Source organism: Lissotriton vulgaris, chromosome 2_1 (assembly GCF_964263255.1).
Source record: "Lissotriton vulgaris chromosome 2_1, aLisVul1.2, whole genome shotgun sequence".
In the NCBI taxonomy this organism is placed as follows: domain Eukaryota; kingdom Metazoa; phylum Chordata; class Amphibia; order Caudata; family Salamandridae; genus Lissotriton; species Lissotriton vulgaris.
Genome location: NC_141687.1, coordinates 1,156,230,664 through 1,156,252,758, shown reverse-complemented (window position 1 = coordinate 1,156,252,758; position 22,095 = coordinate 1,156,230,664).

Genomic DNA, 22,095 nt, shown 5'->3' with positions numbered 1-22,095 from the left:
CTACCACCACCACCACGAATACCACTAAACACCACAACCAATACCACCAACAATACCACCACCAATAACACCACCAATACAACCATCAATACCACTGCCCCCAAACCCACCAATCCCACCACCACCACCACCAATATCACTACCAATACCACCACCGCCACCAATACCGCCACCACCAACCCAATATCACCACCACCAATACTACCACCAATACCAATACTACCGCCACCAATACCAATACCAGCACCACCACCAATACAACTAATACCATCACCATTACCACCACCACCAATACCAATAACACCATCACCACCACCATTACCACCACCAACACTAGTACCAATACCCCCACCACCAATACAAGCAATAGCATCAACAGCACCAATACCACCACCACAACCAATAAAACCACCAATACTACGTCCACCATCAATACTGTCATCAATATCATCCCAAATGCCAACACCACCACCAATGCCACAACAAATATCACCACCAATATTGCAACCACCAATACCACCACCAATACCAACACCACCAATTCCACCATACTACCACCACCACCACCAATACCACCACCACCAATACTACCACCACCACCAATACCATCACCTATACCAATACCACCACCATCAATACCACCACCACCAATACCACCAACAATATCACCACCATCAATACCACCACCAATACCAATACCCCCACCAACAATACCAGAAATATGACCTCTACAACCAATACCACCACCACCAACAACACCATCACCATCAATTCCACCACCAATACCACTAATACCAACACTGCCACCAATGCCACCACCACCACCACTTCTACCACCAATGCCACCACCATCAATATCAACACAACCAACAATACCTGCACCACCAATACCATCACCACCACCAATACCACCACCAATACCACTAATACCAACACCACCAATACCACTACCATCAATCCAATACCACCACCACTGCCAATACCAATGTTACAGGCAATAACAATACCATTACCACCAATACCACCACCACCAATACCACCACCAATACAACCACCACCAACACCACCACCAATACTACCACCCATACCACTCATACCACCACCAATACCGCCACCAATACCACCACCACCAATACCACCACCACCACCACCAGCAATAGCACCACTACCAATACCACTACCACCAACAGAATTCCCACCAACAATACCACCACCACCAATCCCACCTACAAAAATACCAATCCCACCACTACCAATTCAATGACCACCAATCCCAATACCACCACCAATACTACCAATACCATCACCAATATCACCACCACCAGTACCATCACCACCAACCCAATACCACCACTACCCACACCAACACTACCGCAAATAACACCACCACCAATAACATCAAAACCAATACCTCCACCACCAAACACCACCAATACCACCACAACCAATACCAATACCACCACCACCTATACCAATACCACCACCATCTATACCAATGCTACCACCACCACCACCACCAATACCACCACCAATACTACCACTAATAACACCAGCACAACCACCAATGCCATCATCTCGACCAATACTAACAACAATGCCACCAATATCACTACCAATATCGCAACCACCAATATCACCATCACCACCAATACTACAACCAACAATACCACCACCACCAATAACACCACAACCCATACCACCACCACCACCAGCAATAGCACCACTACCAATACCACTACCACCAACAGTATTCCCACCAACAATACCACCACCACCAATCCCACTTACAAAAATACCAATCCCACCACTACCAATTCAATGACCACCAATCCCAATACCACCACCAATACTACCAATACCATCACCAATATCACCACCACCAGTACCATCACCACCAACCCAATACCACCAATACCCATACCAACACTACCGCAAATAACACCACCACCAATAACATCAAAACCAATACCTCCATCACCAAACACCACCAATACCACCACAACCAAGGCCAATACCACCACCACCTATACCAATACCACCACCACCTATACCAATGCTACCACCACCACCACCACCAATACCACCACTACCCATACCAACACTACCACAAATAACACCACCACCAATACCATCAAAACCAATACCTCCACCACCAATACCACCACAACCAATACCAATACCACCACCACCTATACCAATACCACCACCACCTATACCAATACCACCACCAATACTACCACTAATAACACCAGCACAACCACCAATGCCATCATCTCCACCAATACTACCAACAATGCCACCAATATCACTACCAATATCGCAACCACCAATAACACCATCACCACCAATACTACAACCAACAATACCACCACCACCAATAATACCACGACCCATACCACCACCAATACGACCACCACCAATACCACTGCCATTACCACCAACAACACCACCACCAATTCCACTGCCACCAACAATCCAATACTACCGCATCCCAAAGCAACCACCAACACCACCACCACCAATACCACCACCACAACCAATGCCACCACCACCACCAATATCAACACCAGCAATCCAATACCACCATCACAATACAAATGCCACTGCCAATACCAAAACTAATATCGCCACCACCACCAATACCACTGCCAACACCACCACCACCACCAATACCACCAATATCAAGAGCACCAGTAACACCACCAACAATATCACCACAATTAATACCAATACCATCCATACCAATGCCAATACCGACACCTCCACCACCACCAATACCAACACCACCAATACCAACACCACCAATACCAACACCACCACCAATACCACCACCACTACCAATACCACCACCACCTCCAATACCACCACCAATGCCACCGCTAATACCACCACCAACACCATCAATGCTGACACCCCCACCACCAATATCACCAATACCACCACCAATACCTCAACCACCAATACCACCACCACCAATACCACCACTACCAATTCCACAACAACGAATACCACCACCACCACCAAATCCACTACTACCAATATTGCCACCACCAATACCACCACCACCACCACCAATACCTCAACCACAAATACCACCACCACCACCACCAATACCACCACTACCAATTCCACCATTACCAATACCACCACCAATTTCACCACCACCACCAATACTTCCAATACCACCACCAATATCACCACAAATGCCACCACCACCACCAATCCAATACCACCACCACCACTAAATCCAGTGCCACCATCAATACCAATACCATCACCACCACCAATACCATAAGGACCAGTACGACCACCACCACCACCACCAGTACCACCATGAATATCCCCACTGTCAAAACTAGCACCAATACACCACTAATACCATCACTACCAATACCACCAACACCACCAATACCACCACCAATATCACCACCAGTATCACCACCACCAACACCACCACCACCAATACCACCACCCTCACCACCACTACCAATACTACAACCAACAATACCACCACCACCAATAACACCACAACCCATACCACCACCAATACCACTGCCATTACCACAAATAACACCACCACCAATTCCACTGCCACCAACACCACCAATACCACCACCACCACCACCAATACCACCATCACCACCAATACCACCACCACCAATCCAATACTACCGCATCCCAAAGCAACCACAAACACCACAACCACCAATACCACCACCAAAACCAATGTCACCAACAATATCAACACCAGCAATCCAATACCACCATCACAATACAAATGCCACTGCCAATACCAAAACTAATATCTCCACCACCACCAATACCACCACCACCAATACCACTGCCAATACCACCACCACCACCAATACCACCAATATCAAGAGCACCAGTACCACCACCAACAATATCACCACAATTAATACCAATACCATCCATACCAATGCCAATACCACCACCACCATCACACCAATACAACCACCACTAACACCTCCACCACCACGAATACCAACACCACCAATACCAACACCAGCAATACCAACACCACCACCAATACCACCACCACTACCAATGCCACCACCACCTCCAATACCACAACCAATGCCCGCTAATACCACCACCAACACCATCAATGCTGCCACCACCACCACCAATATCACCAATACCTCAACCACCAATACCACCACCAATACCACCACTACCAATTCCACAACAACGAATACCACCATCATCACCAATATCACCACCAATGCCACTCCTACCACCACCACCACTAAATCCACTACTACCAATATTGCCACCACCAATAACACCACCAATACCTCACCCAGAAATACCACCACCACCACCACTAATATCACCACTATCAATTCCACCACTACCAATACCACCACCAATTTCACCACCACCACCAATACTTCCAATACCACCACCAACATCACCACAAATGCCACCACCACCACCAATCCAATACGATCCACCACCACTAATACCAGTGCCACCATCAATACCAATACCATCACCACCACCAATACCATAAGCACCAGTACCACCACCACCACCACCAGTACCACCATGAATATCCCCACTGTCAAAACCAGCACCAATACCACCACTAATACCACCACTACCAATACCACCAACACCACCAATACCACCACCAATACCACCACCAATATCACCACCACCAACACCACCACCACCAATACCACCACCCTCACCACCACTACCAATAACACCACCACCAATACCACCACCATCACCAATACCAATACCACTGCCACAGCCACCAATACCACCACCTCTAATACCACCATTACCACCACCAATACCACCACCAATACCACTGCCACTACCACCATTACAACCACCACCAATACCAGCACCAATACCATCACCAATACCACAACCAACTCCACCACCTCCAATACCACCACCACCACCGATACTACCACCAATACCTCCACCACTACCAGTACCACCACCATCACCAATAGCACCACCACCAATACCATTACCAATACCACCACCAATACCATCACCAATACCAATACCACCACCGCCAATTCCACTACCAATATCAATACCACCAATACCAATGCCCTCACCACCAATACCACCACCACCACCACCAATAGCACTACCACCACCAATACCACCACCAATATCACCACCAACACCAATACCACCACCAATACCACCACCACCAATACCACCACTGCCAATACCACCAACACCAACACCACCAATACCATGACCAACAATACCAACAGCAATACCACTAGCAAGACCATCACCACCCATACCACCACTTAAACCACCACCAATCCCACCACCATCAAACCTACCACCACCAATATCACTACCACCACCAATACCACCACCACCACCAACAACAACACCATCATCACCAACACCACCACCACCAACCCAATACGACCACCACCACCAGCAATATCACCACCAATACCACCACCACCAACCCAATACCACCACCACTAATACCAATACCACCGCCAAAACGACCACCACCAATACGATCACCACCAATACCACCACCACCAATACCACCACCACCAACCCAATACCACCACCACCAATCCCATTGCCAATACCAATACCACCACCACCAATACCACCACTGCCAATACCAATATCAATACCACCACCACCACCACCACCAATACCAATACCCCCACCACCAATACCACCAATATCACCACCGCCAATACCACCACCATCACCAATACCACCACTGCCAATCCTACCACCACCATCAATACCACCACCAATGCTACTACAGCCACCAATACCACCACTGATACTACCACCACCATCAATGCTACCACCACCACCAATATAGCAACCACCAATACCAACAATACCACCACTTACCAATACTAATACCACCACCACCACCACCAATACCACCACCGCCAATACCACAATCACCAATACCACCACCACCAATACCACCTTCACCAATCCAATACCACCACCACCAATACCACTGCCAATACCAATACTAGCCCCACCAATAACACCACCACCAATACATCCAATACAATGATCAATGCCACCACCAATGCCACCACCACCACCAATACCACCAGCACTACCACCACCACCAATGCTACCACTAACAATACCAATACCACCACCACCACCAATACCACCACCACCAATACCAATCTGCACCACAAATACCAATTCCACTGCCACCATCAATACCACCACCACCACCAATACCAACAATACCACCACCAATATCACCAGTACCATCACCAAGAACCACCAGCATCAATACCACCAGCACCAATACCACTACCACCAATACCAACACACCCACCAATACCACCACCAATACCACCAGCACCAATACCACCACCCCCACCAACATCCCCAGCACCAATACCACCAATACCAATACCACCACCACCAATACAACCAGTACCCATACCACTAATACAACTACCACCAATACCACCACCACCAATACCACCACCACCAATACCACCACCACCACCAGTTCCACCACCACCACCATCACCAACACCACCACCATCAATACCATCACCACAAATACCACCCCCACCAATATCACCACCACCAATAACACCAACAGTACCACCACCAATATCACCACCACCACCAATACCACTACCAATACCAACACCAATGTCACTGTCACCACCAATACCACCATCAATATTGCAACCACCAGTGCCCCTACCACCACCAATTCCACCAGTAAAATCACCACTACCACCACCACAACGACCAATACCACCACCACCAATACCACCTCCACCATCAATACCAATGCCACCAGCAATACCAATACCATTACCACCAATACCACCACTATCAATACCACCACCACCACCAATACCACCACCACCATTATAACCTCCAATACCACAACCAATACCACCACCATCAACATCAATACCACCACCAATACCACCAACAATACCACCACTAATACCACCACACCAATACCACCACCACCACCAATACCATCACCAATACCTCCACCACCACCGAAATCACCACCACAACCACCTATACCATCACCAACACCAACACCAATCCCAACCCCACAACCACCAATTCTACCACCACCTATACCAATACCACCACCACCGATAGTACCACCACCAATACCACCAGCACCACCACCACTAATACCACCAGCACCAATACCAATACAACCACCACCAATCATAAATACCATCACCGCCAATTCCACCATCAACACCATCACCAACACCACCACCGTCAAGACCATTGCCACCAATACCATCAGCACCAATACCACCACCATTAATACCAACAACAATGCTACCACCACCACCACAAATACCACTAAACACCACCACCAATACCACCAACAATACCACCACCAATAACACCACCAATACAACCATCAATACCACTGCCCCCAAACCCACCAATCCCACCAGCACCACCACCAATATCACTACCAATACCACCACCGCCACCAATACCACCACCACCAACCCAATATCACCACCACCAATACTACCACCAATACCAATACTACCGCCACCAATACCAATACCAGCACCACCACCAATACAACTAATACCACCACCAATACCAATAACACCACCACCAATAGCATCACCACCACCATTACCACCACCAACACTAGTACCAATACCCCCACCACCAATACAAGCAATAGCATCAGCAGCACCAATACCACCACCACAACAATAAAACCACCAATACTACGTCCACCATCAATACTGTCATCAATATCATCCCAAATGCCTACACCACCACCAATGCCACAACAAATATCACCACCAATATTGCAACCACCAATACCACCACCAATACCATCACCACCAATTCCACCATACTACCACCACCACCACCAATACCACCACCACCAATACTACCACCACCACCACCAATACCATCACCTATACCAATACCACCACCATCAATACCACCACCACCAATACCACCAACAATATCACCACCATCAATACCACCACCAATTCCAATACCCCCACCAACAATACCAGAAATATGACCTCTACAACGAATACCACCACCAACAACACCATCACCATCAATTCCACCACCAACACCACTAATACCAACACTGCCACCAATGCCACCACCACCACCACTTCTACCACCAATGCCACCACCATCAATATCAACACCACCAACAATACCTGCACCACCAATACCATCACCACCACCAATATCACCACCAACACCACCAATACCACTAATACCAACACCACCAATACCACTACCATCAATCCAATACCACCACCACTGCCAATACCAATGTTTCAGGCAATAACAATACCATTACCACCAATACCACCACCACCAATACCACCACCAATATAACCACCACCAACACCACCACCAATACCACCACCCATACCACTCATACCACCACCAATACCACCACCAATACCACCACCACCACCACCAGCAATAGCACCACTACCAATACCACTACCACCAACAGTATTCCCACCAACAATACCACCACCACCAATCCCACCTACAAAAATACCAATCCCACCACTACCAATTCAATGACCACCAATCCCAATACCACCACCAATACTACCAATACCATCACCAATATCACCACCACCAGTACCATCACCACCAACCCAATACCACCACTACCCATACCAACACTACCGCAAATAACACCACCACCAATAACATCAAAACCAATACCTCCACCACCAAACACCACCAATACCACCACAACCAATACTAATACCACCACCACCTATACCAATACCACCACCACCTATACCAATGCTACCACCACCACCACCACCAATACCACCACCAATACTACCACTAATAACACCAGCACAACCACCAATGCCATCATCTCCACCAATACTACCAACAATGCCACCAATATCACTACCAATATCGTAACCACCAATAACACCATCACCACCAATAACACAACCAACAATACCACCACCACCAATAACACCACAACCCATACCACCACCAATACGACCACCACCAATACCACTGCCATTACCACCAACAACACCACCACCAATTCCACTGCCACCAACACCACCAATACCACCACCACCAATCCAATACTACCGCATCCCAAAGCAACCACCAACACCACCACCGCCAATACCACCACCACAACCAATGCCACCACCACCACCAATATCAACACCAGCAATCCAATACCACCATCACAATACAAATGCCACTGCCAATACCAAAACTAATATCTCCACCACCACCAATACCACTGCCAATACCACCACCACCACCAATACCACCAATATCAAGAGCACCAGTACCACCACCAACAATATCACCACAATTAATACCAATACCATCCATACCAATGCCAATACCACCACCACCACCACACCAATACAACCACCACTAACACCTCCACCACCACCAATACCAACACCACCAATACCAACACCACCAATACCAACACCACCACCAATACCACCACCACTACCAATACCACCACCACCTCCAATACCACCACCAATGCCACCGCTAATACCACCACCAACACCATCAATGCTGCCACCACCACCACCAATATCACCAATACCACCACCAATACCTCAGCCACCAATACCACCACCACCAATACCACAACTACCAATTCCACAACAACGAATACCACCACCACCACCAAATCCACTACTACCAATATTGCCACCACCAATACCACCACCACCACCACCAATACCTCAACCACAAATACCACCACCACCACCAATACCACCACTACCAATTCCACCACTACCAATACCACCACCAATTTCACCACCACCACCAATACTTCCAATACCACCACCAATATCACCACAAATGCCACCACCACCACCAATCCAATACCACCACCACCACTAAATCCAGTGCCACCATCAATACCAATACCATCACCACCACCAATACCATAAGCACCAGTACCACCACCACCACCAGTACCACCATGAATATCCCCACTGTCAAAACTAGCACCAATACACCACTAATACCATCACTACCAATACCACCAACACCACCAATACCACCACCAATATCACCACCAGTATCACCACCACCAACACCACCACCACCAATACCACAACCCTCACCACCACTACCAATAACACCACCACCAATACCACCACCATCACCAATACCACCACAACCCATACGACCAACAATACAACCACCACCAATACCACTGCCATTACCACCAATAACACCAATACTGCCACCACCACCACCAATATCACCAATACCACCACCAATACCTCAACCACCAATACCACCACCCCCAATACCACCACTACCAATTCCACAACAACGAACACCTCCATCATCACCAATATCACCACCAATGCCACTCCTACCACCACCACCACCAAATCCACTACTATCAATATTGCCACCACCAATACCACCACCACCACCACCAATACCTCAACCACAAATACCACCACCACCACCACCAATATCACCACTACCAATTCCACCACTACCAATACCACCACCAATTCCACTGCCACCAACACCACCAATACCACCACCACCAATACCACCATCACCACCAATACCACCACCACCAATCCAATACTACCGCGTCCCAAAGCAACCACCAACACCACCACCACCAATACCACCACCAAAACCAATGCCACCACTACCACCAATATCAACACCAGCAATCCAATACCACCATCACAATACAAATGCCACTGCCAATACCAAAACTAATATCTCCACCACCACTAATACCACCACCACCAATACCACTGCCAATACCACCACCACCACCAATACCACAAATATCAATAGCACCAGTACCACCACCAACAATATCACCACAATTAATACCAATACCATCCATACCAATGCCAATACCACCACCACTACCACACCAATACAACCACCACTAATACCTCCACCACCACCAATACCAACACCACCAATACCAACACCACCACCAATACCACCACCACTACCAATGCCACCACCACCTCCAATACCACCACCAATGCCACCGCTAATACCACCACCAACACCATCAATGCTGCCACCACCACCACCAATATCACCAATACCACCACCAATACCTCAACCACCAATACCACCACCCCCAATACCACCACTACCAATTCCACAACAACGAACACCTCCATCATCACCAATATCACCACCAATGCCACTCCTACCACCACCACCACCAAATCCACTACTATCAATATTGCCACCACCAATACCACCACCACCACCACCAATACCTCAACCACAAATACCACCACCACCACCACCAATATCACCACTACCAATTCCACCACTACCAATACCACCACCAATTTCACAACCACCACCAATACTTCCAATACCACCACCAGCATCACCACAAATGCCACCACCACCACCAATCCAATACCACCACCACCACTAATACCAGTGCCACCATCAATACCAATACCATCACCACCACCAATACCATAAGCACCAGTACCACCACCACCACCACCAGTACCACCATGAATATCCCCACTGTCAAAACCAGCACCAATACTACCACTAATACCACCACTACCAATACCACCAATACCACCACCAATACCACCACCAATATCACCACCACCAACACCACCACCACCAATACCACCACCCTCACCACCACTACCAATAACACCACCACCAATACCACCACCATCACCAATACCAATACCACTGCCACAACAACCAATACCACTACCTCTAATACCACCATTACCACCACCAATACCACTGCCACTACCACCATTACAACCACCACCACTACCAGCACCAATACCATCACCAATACCACAACTAACACCACCAACTCCAATACCACCACCACCAATACCACCACCAATACCTCCACCACTACCAGTACCACCACCATCACCAATAGCATCACCACCAATACCATTACCAATACCAATACCAATACCAATACCATCTCCAATACCAATATCACCACCGCCAATTCCACTACCAATACCAATACCACCAATACCAATGCCCTCACCACCAATACCACCACCATCACCAATATCATTACCACCACCAATACCACCACCAATATCACCACCAACACCAATACCACCACCACCACCAATACCACCACTGCCCATACCACCACTGCCAATACCACCAACACCAACACCACCAACACCACCAATACCATAACTAACAATACCACCAGCAATACCACTAGCAAGACCATCACCACCCATACCACCACTTAAATCACCACCAATCCCACCACCATCAAACCTACCACCACCAATATCACTACCACCACCACCAATACCACCACCACCACCAGCAACAGCAACACCACCACCACCAACCCAATACGACCACCACCACCACCAATATCACCACCAATACCACCACCACCAACCCAATACCACCACCACTAATACCAATACCACCGCCAAAACGACCACCACCAATACGATCACCGCCAATACCACCACCACCAATACCACCACCACCAACCCAATACCACCACCACCAATCCCATTGCCAATACCAATACCACCACCACCAATACCACCACTGCCAATACCAATATCAATACCACCACCACCACCAATACCAATACCCCCACCACCAATACCACCAATATCACCACCACCAATACCACCACCACCACCAATACCACCACCGCCAATCCTACCACCACCATCGATACCACCACCAATGCTACTACAGCCACCAATACCACCACTGATACTACCACCACCATCAATGCTACCACCGCCACCAATATAGCAACCACCAATACCAACAATACCACCACTTACCAATACTAATACTACCACCACCACCACCAATACCACTACCACCAATCCAACCACCCTCACTAATAACTCCACTACCAATACCACAAATACCACAACCAGTACACCAGCACTACCAATACCAGCACCAATACCACCACCAATACCACCACCACCAATACCACCATCAACACCTCCACTAAGACCTCTTACATCAATACCACCTCCACCACCAATACCTCCACAAATACCACCACCAATACAACCACCAATACCACCACTAATACTACCACTACCAATGCCACCACCACCAATCTCACCACCACCCAGACAAATTCCACCACCAATACCAATACCACCACCAATACCACTGCCACCATTACTGATACCACCACCTCCAATCCTATCACCACCAATACCACCATCAATACCCCCATGAATACCACCACCACCAATACCACCACCACCCATACCACCACCAATTCCACATACCATCACCAATACCACCACCAACAACTTAATACCACCACCACCAATACAAATACCACCACCAATACCACCACCACCAATACAACCAATATCAATACCACCACCACCAATACAACCACCACTAACACCACAATGACCAACATCACCACCAATACCACTACCACCTCCACTACCTCAACCAATACCACCACTAATGCCACCACCAATGCCACCACCACCACTAATACCACCACCAATAGCGTTAATGCCACTGCCAATATTGCAACCATCAATACCACCTCCACCACCACTAATACCACCACCACCACAACCAATACCACCACTACCAATACCACCACCAATTCCACCACTACTAATACCACCACCAATACCACCACCACCACCAATACCACAACCACCAGTCCAATACCACCACCACCAAAACCAATGCCACTGCCAATACCAATACACCCCTACCACCACCACCACCAAAAATACCACCACCACCAATAAAACCGCCACCATCAATACCATCACTAATAACACCACCAATACCACCACCAATACCACCTCCATTACCACCACCATTACCACGACTGCCAATATCGCAACCACCAATAACACCGCCACCACAAATAGCACTACTGCCACCAATACCACCAATATCACTACCACCAATACTTCCACCAACAATACCACCACCAATACCACCACTAATACCACCGCCACAAATACCACCACCACTAACAGTATCAACACCACCAATACCACCACCACTAACAATATTACCACCACCAACAAACACCACCAGCACCAATCCCACAACCACCAATAACACAACCAATACCCCAGCCACAACCACCAATACCACCACCACAAATACCACCAATACGACCAACAATACCAATACCACCACTAATACCACCCCAACCACCACCAATACCTCCAAAACCACCACCAACACTACCACCACCAATACCAGCAATACCATCACAAATACCACCACCAATACCACCACCACCAGCAATACCTCCACCACCACCAATACCACTACCACCAATGCCACCACAAATATCACCACCACCCCCATTACCACCCCCAATACCACCACTAATACAATCACCACCATCAATACCACCACCAATACCACCACTAATACCAACTCCACCACCAATGCCACCACCACCAATACCACAACCAATATCACAAGCACCAATACCACTACCACCACCAATGCCACCACTAGCACCACCACTACCAATATCACCACCACCAATACCACCACAACCAATATTACCACCACAACCAACACCTCCTCCAAAACTACCACCACCAAAACCACCACTAATACCACCACCAATGCCACCACCAATACAACCACCAATTGTGCAACCAACAATATCACCACCACCAACATGTCTACCAATACCACCAGTACCACCACCACCACCAATACCACCACCATCACCAATACCTTCTCACCAATACCACTACCAATGCCACCACCACCAATACCACCAATAATACCACCACCACCACCAATCCAATACCACCACCAATACAAATGCCACAGCCAATACCACAACCAATATCAATACCATCACCAATACAACCAATATCAATACCATCAACACCAATACAACCACCACTAACACCACGATGAACCAACACCACCACCAATACCACTACCACCTCCACCACCAATACCACCACCGATACCGTCAATACCACTGCCAATATTGCAACCATCAATACCATCACCACCACCACCAATACCACCACCACCACAACCAATACCACTGCCACCACTACCAATACCTCCACCAAAAAATGCCACCACCACCACCAATAGCACCACCAATTCCACCACCACTAATACCACCACCACCACCACCACCAATACCATCACCACCAGTCCAATACCACCACCACCAAAACCTATGTCAATGCCACTGCTAATACCAATACACTCCTACCAACATCAACAAAAATACCACCACCACCACCAATAACACCACCACCACCAATACCATCACTAATAACACCACCAATACCACCACCACCATCTCCATTACCACCACCATTACCACCACTAATACTACCACCAATGCTGCCAATACCACTGCCAATATTGCGACCACCAATACCACCGCCACCATAAATAGCAATTCAATTTATAAGCTTTATTCGACATTTTGTCATAAAAGCATTCACCTAGCCCTATACAATAAATACTACTTATAAAAATACTTCTAAAAATACATATTAAACATTTGATGTCGAATAAGACGTAATAAAAGGTCATAAAATTACAACACATTATTACAATTTAAGAGACACATTTCATAGGTTAAAAAACGTACAGTTTGTCGCAATAAAACAATTTATGGATATACATAATTTCATTATGATACAGTAGCCAATAATGATCGGGTACGAATTAGCCACGACCATGCCAGATACTTTGCTACACCAACCACATATAATGTTGTACAATCTGATTCAAGTATCCTGAGGGCTTCGGCTTGGCTTTGGGTTCCCAACTTTAAGCACACCGGTTTTAACCACTTACGTCTGGGGGCCAAATACAGTGGGCAACAAAACAAAAAATGGGAGATGTGTTCAATTTCCTCATTACAATGGTGACAATGTTCATCCCATGTCTGGGACCAATGCTTCTTAAACGCATTTAAGGGTAATGTACCAATGCGAAATTGAAAATAAAGTTTTCTATCATACGGTTTTTCAATTAGGTCCCAAAAACATTCGTATGATGGATACATTTTTAAGTTTAAAAAGCGAGATGTTAGCTTTACACTTGTACTGTCACTAAACATTGCAAGATATATCATCTCCCAATAAAGATCTTTTAGCTTTTCCTTAGAGGGGAAGCAAGATGGATCTTTGTTGTCCCATAGGTGGTCCAATTTCAATTCTGTAAATAGACCCCGCAACTCCCTTAGCCATGGGATAGTATGGAAACGATCGAATTCGATGACATCCATCAATGCTGCTGCATAGTGGCCTAACTCTGGGGTCACCATAATTCGCCTCCAGTACAGGAGGGGCCGAAGCCTCGCTAAATCCACAACTGATTTTCTGCCCAGGTCTAATTTTAACGGAATTATTGGGGTACTTTGGGGGACCATTGTGACACCATAAATAGCACTACTGCCACCAATACCACCAATGTCACCACACCCAATACCACCGCCACAAATACTACCACCACTACCAATATCACCACCGCCAATACCACCACCACTACCAATATTTCCACCACCTTCACCAATACCACCACCAGCACCAATCCCACAACCACCAATATCACCACTAATACCACCACCAATACCACCACCACAAATACCACTAATACCACCACTAATACCAACACTAATACCACCACCAATATCACCCCCACCAAAACCACCAACACCACCACCAACACCAATACTACCACCACCAATACCAGCAAAACCATCACAAATACCACCGCCAATACCACCACCACCAGCAATACCTCCTCCACCACCAATACCACTACCACCAATGCCACCACAAATATCACCACCACCACCACCACCAATACCACCACTAATACTACCATCACCATCAATACCACCACCAATACCACCACTAAGACCAACTCCACCACAAATACCACATCCAATATCACAGCCACCAATACTACTACCACCACCAATGCCACCACTTGCACCACCCCTACCAATACCACCACCACCAATACCACCACCAATACCACCCCTTCCAATACCAATACACCCACCACCAATTTCACCACCACCAATGCCACCACCACCAATGCCACCTCCAAAGCTACCACCACCCCCAATACCACCACTAATACCACCACCAATGCCACCACCAATACAACCACCAATTGTGGAACCAACATTATCACCACCACCACCATTTCTTCCAATACCACCAGTACCACCACCACCAATACCACCACCACCACCAATACCACCATCACCAATACCACCACCATCACCAATAACTCCACCACCAATACCACCACCACCACCAATGCCACCACCACCAATACCACCAATAATACTACCACCACCAATCCAATACCACCACTGCCACCAATACTAATGCCACTTGCAATACCAATGCCAGCACCACCAATACCAACTCCAATACCGGCACCAATACCACCAACACCAATACCACAAACACCAATACCACCACCAATACCACCACCACCTTTACCACCACCAATACCACCAACAATGCTACCACTAATACCACCAACACCACTACCACCACCAATACCACCACAAATACCATCACCAATACCACCATTAATATGATTACTAATACCACCACTACCTATACTACCACCACCGATATTACCAACAATACCACCACCACTGCTACCACTACCACCAATATCACCAGCACCATTGTCACCACCACCAATACCACCAATGCCAGTGCCACCACCAATCCCACCACCACCCATACTAAAACCACCACGGATACCAATACCACCACCAATACCACTGCCACCATTATTGAGACAACCACCACTAATACCACCATTACAGCCACCAATATCACCAATACCACCACTGATACCAACACCACCACAAATACCACCACCAGTACAACCAAAATCACCACCACCACCAACAATACCACCAATACTACCACCAATACTACTACCAGCAACACCACCAATACCACCACCACCAAACAAATACCACCACCCCAATACCAATGTAACCGCCAAGACCACCAGCACCAATACAACCTATACCAATACCACCACCATCAATACCACCAATACCACCACCACCAATATCACCCCACCAAAACCACCACCACCTCCACCACTAGCAATACCAATGCCCCACCACCAATATCACCAATATTACCACCACCAATACCATCACCACCCCCAATACCACCACCAATATCGCAACCACCTATACCACTACTACCACCACCAATATCACCACTACCACAACCACCACCAATATCACTGCCACCAATATCACCGCCACCACCACCAATACCTCCACCACCAATACCACCACCAACAATTCTACCACCAATACAACCACCACCAAAACCACTGCCAATACCCCCACCACTAATACCATCACCACCAATCCAATACCACATTCACCCAAACCAATGCCAGCAATACCACCAATACACCACCAATACCACCACCAATACATCCACCAATACTACCACCACCAATACCAGCAATACCATCACCATCAGCAATACCAGCACCACCAGCACCACCAATACCTCCACCACCACCACCACCAATACCACCACCACCAATACCACCACCACCACCAACACCACCACCACCAATACACCACCACCAATATCAATACCACCAATACTACCACCAATACCAATAGCACCACCAATACCTCCCCCATTAGCACCACCACCAACAATACCACCACCCATACCACCACCATCAAAACCACCAACAATTCCATCACCGCCACCAATACCACTATCAATACCACGACCATTAATACCACCACCTCCACCAATACCAACACCGCCAATACCACCACCACCACCAATACCACTACCAATGCCACCACTACCAATACTACCACCACCAATACCACCATAACCAATGCAATACCACCAACAACTATACCAATACCACCACGACCAACCCAAAACCACCACCAACCACCAATACCACCACCTGTACCACCCTCACCACCAATACCACCACCAACACCAATACCACCACCATCAACAATATCACTACCACCAATCCCACCACCACCAATACCACTAATACTACCACCACCACCACCAATACCATCACCAATACCACCCTCATCACCAATCCCACCACCAGCTTTAATACCACCACCACCAATACCAATGCCACCACCAATACTACCAACACCAAAACCGATAACCCCACCACCAATACCAATACCAACACCACCACCACTAATATCGCCACCACCACCAATACCACCAATACCATCACCACCAATACCACCACCTCCACCAATACCACCACCAATACCACCAACAATTCCACCACCAATATCAATAGCACCAATACCATCATCAACACCACCTCTAATACCAGCAATACTAATACCACTACCAATACCACCACCACCAATGCCAATACCACCACCACCAATACCAATACCTCCACCAATACCAATATGAACACCACCAAAGCCAGTACCGCCACCATTACCACCACCACAAATACCACCACCACCACCAATACCATCACCACCAATACCACCAATGCCAGCACCATCAATGCCACCACCACCAATACCACCACCAGCAGTACCACCAATACCAGCACCACCAACACCAGCAGCACCACCATCACCACTACCACCACCACCAATACCACCACCACCAATACTAATACCACCACCACCAATACCAATAGCACCACCAATGCCACCATCATTACCACCACCACCATTACCACCACAACCACCAATACCACCCCCAGAAATACCACCAATACCACCACCAATACCTCCACCAATACTACCACCACCAATACCAGCAATACCATCACAATTAGCAATTCCATCACCACCACCACCACCAATATCAATACCACCAATACCACCACCAATACCAGTAGCACCATCAATACCTCCACCATTAGCACCACCACCAACAATACCACCACCATCAAAACACCCACCAATTCGATCACCACCACCAATACCACCATCAATACCACCACCATCAATACCACCACCTCCACCAATACCAACACCGCCAATACCACCACCACCACCAATACCACTACCAATGCTACCACTACCAATACTACCACCACCAATACCAACAAGACCAACCCAATACCACCAACACCTATACCAATACCACCACCACCAACCCAAAACCACCACCAACCACCAATACCACCAATACCACCACCTGTACCACCCTCACCACCAATACCACCGCCACCACCAATACCACCACCACCACCAACACCAACACCATGACCATCAACAATATCACTACCACCAATACCACCACCAACAATGCTACCACCACCAATACCATCACCAATACCACCATCACCACCAATCCCACCACCACCACTAATACCACCACCACCAATTCCAATGCGACCACCAATACTACCACCACCAAAACTGATACCACCAATACCACCACCACCAATACCAATACCACCACCACCACCACTAATTTTGCCACCACCACCAATACAACCACCTCCACCAATACCACCAACAATTCCACCACCAATATCAATAGCACCAATACCATCATCAATACCACTACCATTACCAATACCACCACCATCAATATCAATACCACCACCACCAATACCAATACCACCACCAATACCAATACGAACACCACTAAAGCCAGTACCTCCCCATTACCACCACCACGAATACCACCACCACCACCACCAATACCATCACCACAAATACCACCAATGCCAACACCACCAATGCTACCACCACCAATACCACCACCAGTAGTACCACCAATACCAGCACCACCAATACCAGCACCACCAATACCACCACCACCACCACCAATACCACCAACACCACCTATCCCATCACCGCCAATACCAATACCAATACCACCACTACCAATACCAATGCCACCACCACCAATACCAATACAACCACCTCAGCACCTCTCACTCACTATTAATAGCAGGGGCACTGTATGGGGCCCGAGCTGCAGCTGAGAGCATCCCTCCCTCCCTTAATGCCTGCCGTAAAGAACAGCCTGACTTGCAGCAGGAGGTGAATTCAAAGCCCTACTACAGCTGGGTTGTTTTTATTAGGCCAAAGATAGCAATGACATTAAGCAATACCACACTGCTCTCTCAAAACATGGAGAGGGCAGGAAATAGCTCTTCCTTCAGAGCCGCGACAGCGTAATCACAGAGCAAAAGGTGTTGGAGCTCTTTGTTAGTGTTTATAGATCGGATCATAGGTAACTCACTTTTTGTTTCTGTGTAATTTACAACACTCACGCATCTTCTTCTCTACATTATTTATCACTACTTTGAAGACGTCGCAGGCTGTTCTCTTCCTCTGATATTTACAATCTAACAAGTGGTCGAGAAGGGCCTTTAGTGCAAAGCAATATGTCTTGCTTTGCGAGAGTTTAAGCTATTAGTATTGTAAATGACAATGCCTTTTATTTATGTTTTAAACCCCAAAACATAAATAAAATGCATTTTCATGTACAATGCCAATAGCTCAAACTTGCATGAATGCGAGACCTCTTGCATTGCAAATGCTTGTTTATTTCTATGACCATTGCACTTTCAAGTCCGATTCGCATCAAAAATTGGCAATGCTCTTCAAGTTCTTCTGTGCAGCAAGTGTAAAAGTTGTTTTTACGAATGGCACGAAGGCGAGTGCCTGAAAGCGGTAGGAACGCTTGAATCACCAGTTAGAGAGCATCTGACAATCACGCCAAGCTCTTCAGTCAGTTTCACTTTGGTTGGTTAACCGTAAATTTATGAAACCACAGTTGTGAAGAAATAATCGGATCAGGTTGTCACTGCCTCACAGTGACCCAAGGAGACTTAGGCTGATGGTGCTTTGGTGAGCCCACCCCTAATTATTATTAGTATTATTATTTTAAATTTATAAGGCGCATAGCTACGCAAGGGTTTCCGGGTGCCGAATCAGAAACAGATATGTGTTTTAAAAGAAATAATGGTCACACTATTCAGATTGTTTTAATTAGTGCTTGTTTGTAGATCAGTGAAAAACTGTAT